Raw genomic sequence first — 7,221 nt, forward strand, 5'->3', positions numbered from 1 at the left:
TCTGGTACAATCTTTGATAATTTTCTTATTTCAAATTATGAAAATTTTGCTGAAAAAGTTGGAAATGAAATATGGGGAATTACAAAGGCCCATGCTATTGAATGAAACTTAAATTCCAGCAATTGAATCTAATCAGCCATGTGTGGCCTTCAAATGGTCCCATAAAAGACTGAGTCAACAGGTATATTGCTGAATTCCTTATGCTTTTAAATTAATTTAGAAAGAGAAAATTAAGCAGACATGCAAAAAGCACATTGTTTTTCCTTAGAGGCCTCCCATGTTGATCCAGTTGTGTAGGTGTGTGGACCATACAAGGAATAGACATTAAAATGTTAGCTAGCCATGCATACATTTCTAGAAATAAGACAATAGTGCCTATTATTCACCCCAGTCTTTGAATTGCAGCAGAAATATTTGCTACATGAAAAGTAATCATTTTCAGCCTCATAAAAGTACATTTGTTAGATGCCCTCTTGTCTGTCAGATTACCTTACTGGAAAATCGTATGATGTGACATATAGTAAAATGACTATTAATTGCACTGAAAGAGACAAGGTGGGAGAGTTAATATCTTTTATTGAGCAAACTTCTGTTGGTGAAAGAGACAGAGACAGGCTTTCGAGCTCCACAGAGCTCTTCTTTAGGTCTGGGAAAGGTAATCAACCCTGCCTTAGGTAAATACGAGGTGGAACAGATCCTTAAGCTTAAGAAGGGAACATGTGTGGCAAGAAACTATTAAAAATGAAGTGGGCAATTAACACCTCTGCAGTCATAGGACAAAGGAGAGTTAGGCTTTGTTTACACTACCTCGCTTTTAGCCACGCAAATGTGCCCCTACAGCTGTGCCATTAAAAGGCAAGCAGCGCAGTTGCCGTTTGGCAGCAGGAGAAAGCTCTCCTGTCCACAAAAAACTTCCACCCTGCACGCGCAGCAGGGGCTTTGCCAGCAGGAGAGCGCTCCTGCCGGCAAAGCACTGTTCACACCGGCACTTTTCATTGGTAAAACTTTTGTGGTTCAGGGTGTGTGTGTTTTTTTTTAACACCCCTGAATGACAAAAGTTTTGCTGATGAAGTTCCAGTGTAGACAAAGCCAAGTGGGTTACAGTTTGTTGTAATGAGACATAGAACCAGTGTCTGTTGAATCCATTATTTTTGGTGTTTAGTAGAGTTCTGAATTTAAGCTCCCAGGCTTGTCTTTTGAAGGTCTTGTGCCGGTTTCCTTGGAAGACAAGGATTGAGAGGTCAGATATGCAGAGATTGTTTTGTGAAAAGTGTTCACCCACGAGTCATAGGGTGGTTTTGTCTTTTATCGTTTTTCTGTGTGAGTTCTTTCAAAAGCATAGTGATTGTTTCACCCACATAATTGTTGTTGAGGTATTTGATGCACTGGATGAAATACACCATATGTTGTGATAGGCATGCCTGAGACCCATGGGTCTTGAAAGCTGTATGGTGGGCAGTATTGATCATAATAACAGTGGAGATATGGCTGCAGGTTTAGCATTTGTTGCTATGGCAAGGCCTGGTGCCACTTTGAGTTGATGTGTCCTGGTCTATGGGGTACTTGGTTTTGATGATGAGCCTAGTGAGGTTGAGGGGTTGTTTGAAGGGCAGAAAAGGGGGTTCAGGAAATATTTATTTCAAGATGTGGACCCCATCTAGTATGGCTTGTAATTGTTTGATGATACTCCATATGGGTTATAGTATGGGGTGCTAGGTGACAACTAGGTGTGGGTGGTCAGTGGAGAGCTTACTTGTATTATCAATTTTGAGAAACATTCCACCTTTATTTTTAAAAAAGTAGAAATACATTGTTTAGGATAGTAAACTATATGTGGGCAATGAGGAATTATGGGTCCCTTGTGAACATATCTACTTGGGCCACAAGTGATAGTTCAGTAGTTGAGGGGAGAAAAAACAGATTTGGGGGCAAAATTCCTCGCTGATTTATACCCTCTGAAGTCCCAGTGATATGACTTGGGTTATGTGGTTGTACCTAAGAGCAACATTTTGTCCACTGATGTTTTGCAATAATTGACCACATCATCAGCCAGATTTTTTCCTCTCTTACACTGGTGTACCTCCAGAGTAACTCCATTTAGATGATGTTTTTCATGTGTTTACAGACATTGGATTAGATTGTGGCTTTGAGAAAGAACAGTGCAGTGGAAAGAATCCCTACAGGAATTCTGGTGGACGCAGCCAGAATTCCTTAGGTCTCTGGGGAGAGCACCCTGCAACAGGAGCTCTGCTGGAGTTTTACAAAGTGCAGTCTGCACTTTCCCCTGCAACAATTCTGCTCTACCAACTGGTGCAGATGTGAGTGGGTCATGGCCCTGCCCTCACTCACTTGCTCCCTATTCCTAGTGGCAGCAATTTCAGGCCTTGTCTATACCAGGCAAATGCACTATGTTAACTAACATGTTTTAATTAGCAGAATGTTAAACATAACTTGAATCATGAGTAGCTAACACAGTTGTTTTTGTCCACACTCAGGCAAAATTATGTTTAACATAGTGCTAGTTAAAATGCATGTGTTAACACATTTTCAAACATGATAAAGGCTTTACACTTGCATAATGATTGGTCTCCTCACTATGACTGTGTCAGAAAAGGGAGGAAAGGCTTCTTGTGTTCTTGTCCCTCACACACCAGTTCAGACCCAGCCATAGTCTGGCCTAACAGCTAATTAATTGTCACAACACCCTCTGAGGTAGAATAGTTAATATTAGTTTTACAGATGAGGAAACTGAGGTAAAAAGTTTGTGACTTACAAAGACCACAGAGGAAATCATGGTTGAGATAGGATTAGAACTCAGGAGTACTCAAATAACTAAACATGCTTTCTTTATGAATTTATATTCTTTTCTAAGAATTTAGGCCAGAATTTGCAAAAATGACCTCTAATTTAGTATATCTCCGTTGTTAGGTTCCCAACCAGAAATGCCCAATCCTGATTTTTCAGAAGTACTGAGCAGCCACACTCCTTCTGAACTCAATGATCTATCATCAGTCCTCTATAATCCTTACTCCCAATAAGTAATATCTTACACCACAAATATTCCTGTCAAGGCCAAGGGGATCACTTACAGAGTAAGGCCCAAATTCAGAACCGCATTTGAGCACATGCTTAAAGTTCAGCACATGATAAAGACATATTCTGAACAGGGATGAACTTGAGCCTGTGCTTAAGTACTTTTCTGTCTCTGTGCCTGAGGTATTTCTCAACATGAGTAAAGGATTCATGTGTTGGATTATTGTGATCTTGGAGGGAAAATAATGATTTATCATATAACCTATATTAATTGCACTGACATTTATGACACTATTTTATCTTCACCATTTCAAAGTTGTTTTGAAATTCTTATTTGATAACTAGGAAGCGGAAAAGAAAATGAAAGAAGTACAGGAAGACTAGTGTAAGAAAATATATAAAGAAAAGAAGAGAGAGAAAAAGAAGAGCCTGAAAAAGACACAGATTTCATCATCAAACATGAACTCTAATGGAACAAAAATAGTGACACCCTAGTTATAGTCACCAGACTGTCTTAAGTATGAGAAGTACACCATTCAATAATGCACTCTTTTAACTAAATACGTGTGGTACATTACCATTTTGAAATGAATGATCATACTTTCTGACGTACATAGAGAAATAGTTTTAATTTAGGTCTGCTCTGAAAATTCAATCCATACTACTCCCTAGCTACTTAAAAAAAAAAAAGTTGAATTGATTTCTTGTTGTTTTAAACAGGTCAGTTACGCATTTCCTTGATTGATAAAGCCACCAGGCACTTTTAACATAGACAATATGCTTAGGAAAAAGGGAAATAGAAGAAACTGTTGATAAAAGCCTTTCAGCACAGTATTTTGTAAATGTGTTAGTTCTTGACCCTAATTTTGGTTGAATAATTATATAGTACAATGCTGACATATTTAATTTATAATGAAGGCTGTTGTTTCAGCATCAGTATCATTGCTTTCTGTATTTCTGTTTATGTACATGCTGGGTAGTGCAAGTGGTGGCTAAGCCTTTAACAGTTATATCTGTCGAAGGTCCCATTGAATAAATGTTTTAGAGACTTCTCCGGTTTAAAAAAAGTAATCTTATGATAAAAAAATAATGTTCAGTATGAAAGACTGTACTGCTATATTCCCTCAGGCTGGCTTATGAGGAATTAATTTATCTTTTATATATGTTTGTACAATAGTTGTGGGGTATGAGATGCATCAAATTAGTGAAATTTCTGGAGAAATTATGACAGGTTTCAGAGGAACAGCCGTGTTAGTCTGTATTCGCAAAAAGAAAAGGAGTACTTGTGGCACCTTAGAGACTAAATAAATTGGTTAGTCTCTAAGGTGCCACAAGTACTCCTTTTCTTTTTGGAGAAATTATGTTTACAATCTTCAATGAAAGGTTAAATCTTACTTTGAAGTGTTTTTGGATGTTATAGACTCTTTTATTGCTGTTGCATATCCGGTTGCCAGTACTTCCATAAAACACATTTGTTTTGAAGAGATTTACTTCATTTATTTTTAAATGTCACATTCCCAGTTCCTGCCCAACAACACAATTTGGCCAACCTCTTATTTTTCAGGCTCTTGTTCATTTTCAAAAGTGAAGTGTTATGAGCAATCCATAATGTACTCTTATTACTTTTGATATTTGGATTGCCTAGTGAAGAAATTAAACTTCTGAAATGCTCAGCCATAATCTGGAGTGCAACTGAACTGCAGAAAGCAGAGGTCAGCAGTGTAGGTGCAGAGGTAGCTTAAAACTCACCTTTGTGCTTCCCTAATCCTGCTGTTGCTTTGTGCAGGTCTGGTCTCCATAAACCATGTTAAAGCAACTGCAGGGCTGCACTAACTTTGACAGGCAGAAAAGGGCCACAAGAGGAAAAATACAGCAAGGACTGGTATAGAGCAGGAGCATTCTGGACATATCCCCTTTCCCTCTGGTCATTTTCTCTTTTTCTTACTTAGGCAGCAATAGTGAAGAGAGTAGCATAAGAGCCCCTACATCAACTGTATGACATTGGAGAATCAACTTTATGCTGCGGTAATCCTCCCTGAGTGAGTTTGACCACCTTTAGGGCTAGATACTGCTGTAGTGAGATGCAAAGAGGCTGTTCCTTAGGACAGGATCTTGTCCACAGGATCTAATTTTGAAAAGAGCTTACTCTCCATGAACAGTGTTTACTTAGCAATGTTAGTTAATAAATGAGCAATGCTGTGACAGTTCTCAGGGTATCTAGGGCTGTGAGTCACCTAGTTAGACCCTTGTCTCCACTGTGAGGGAATCTTGCTTGTGGTTAACTGGTGTCAGTTCCCTGACACCACCTCCCTATTAGCCACCCAAGCACTCTCCTCTGGAGAATGCTAGCCCTTCTTTTGCCTTGCAGATTAACAATAGTTGCACCCCACTCTTTGAATCCTTTTGAAGTGTTACCCCTGTGATGTTCAGCCTCTTAGTCATTGAGCACTCACAAAAATACCAGGTCTGTTGTCCCCCCAGAAACAATGTACACACCAGCTTGTATGATTCAACTTACGATCAGCACCTCACTTAATATCATAGCATTAAGATTAATTATCATGAAAACTAGAATCAGTTTATCAAAGATTCAAGTGATAGTAAGAATATTGGAAACAAATGGTTACATATAAAACAAAATCATAACACACTTTCTAGAAACTAAACTTAACAGGTTAACCTCCTCTCTAAAGATGTTTATCTCATCCCCAAAGTCTTCTACAGCATTTCAACCAAGGTGGGCTGAGATACCATTTTCACAAATGTAAATGCACTGTCCATTTACTTCCTAGGTGCAGGAAGATGGGATGTCTTCTTTCATTCATAGATATACCCCAAAGCTTATTGTCTTTGCACACAGCCAGAATAACCACCTGTGATTTGTTTTTCCTATGTGCTCCTTCCTTGTTGACTTCACATCTCTTAGTTATCTTCTGACTTCATATGTAAAGAGCATCCAGTGTGTTAGTTTACAATGCTTAATTTACATTCTGACAGAGAGACACATTTCTTACCTCCTGTTTGGAGGAAATCCTGTTTTTCATCCTTGCCTTGATATAGACATTAAAGCCATATTATCAGTATATAAACATAACTCCTCATATACTAATAACCAGTTTCAGAATAGCAGCCGTGTTAGTTGGTATCTGCAAAAAACGAACAGGAGTACTTGTGGCACCTTAGAAACAAATTTATTTGAGCATAAGCTTTCATGGGCTACAGCTTCAAGTTGAAAAGTATGCCTTTCATAGCACTTATAGAGCGTCTACCTTATGTACTAAGTATGATGTACTGTGTTTTGTGACTAAAACTGTGCAACAACCCATTGTAGTATTATTGTGGGCATGTTATTGCTTGTATTGTTATTTGGTTTAGGTCATGTTACTGTTGTTGTAAAGGACGTAATAATAATAATACTTTCCATGTCCACACTAACCCTGCATTGTCATTGTATCCAATTAAAACCCCTAAGGTTGAAGTATTTGATGCAGAGTTTGAAATACAAAATTTAATGAAAATGGAAGTTTAAAATTGATAGTTGCGCTGGAAGCACAAAAGGGGGGAGGGTGGAAGTAGATAAAGGGAATTTGGATGCAGGCCTCTGAAATGAGCAGGAGTCAGGCTAACTCTAGCTTTAATAACACGAGATTTGTAAAGCGGGGATAGTGCGAAGCGAGTGGAAAACAACTGTGAAAGAGACTGTTGTGACCTTGTATTAGATAAGAATAAAATGCAGACTATAAGAGAAATGGTAAGAAAAATAAGGTATCATGAAGGAATATGTATAAATATGCAGTTGTTGCTTATTATTGTCTGTAATAAAGGTATAAATACTTGCTCAAATTGTTTATCTGAGAGACACCTGCCTAGGTGGGGGAAACCCTGTGTCCTAGTGCACTCTCTCCCTCTGTGCAATTGCTAGAGATAATAAACCGTATCTGACTTGCTGCACCCTACCTGAGAAGAGAACTGTGTTTTTCTCCAACAAAACATAACTCCTCATACACCAATAACCAGTTTCAGAGTAGCAGTTGTGTTAGTCTGTATCTGCAAAAAAAGAACAGGAAGACTTGTGGCACTGTAGAGATTAACAAATTTGAGCAAAAACTTTCATGGGCTACAGCCCACTTCATCGGATGCATAGAATGGAACATATAGTAAGAAGATATATACATATACAGAGAACAT

Source organism: Lepidochelys kempii, chromosome 8 (genome assembly GCF_965140285.1).
Source record: "Lepidochelys kempii isolate rLepKem1 chromosome 8, rLepKem1.hap1, whole genome shotgun sequence".
NCBI lineage: Eukaryota > Metazoa > Chordata > Testudines > Cheloniidae > Lepidochelys > Lepidochelys kempii.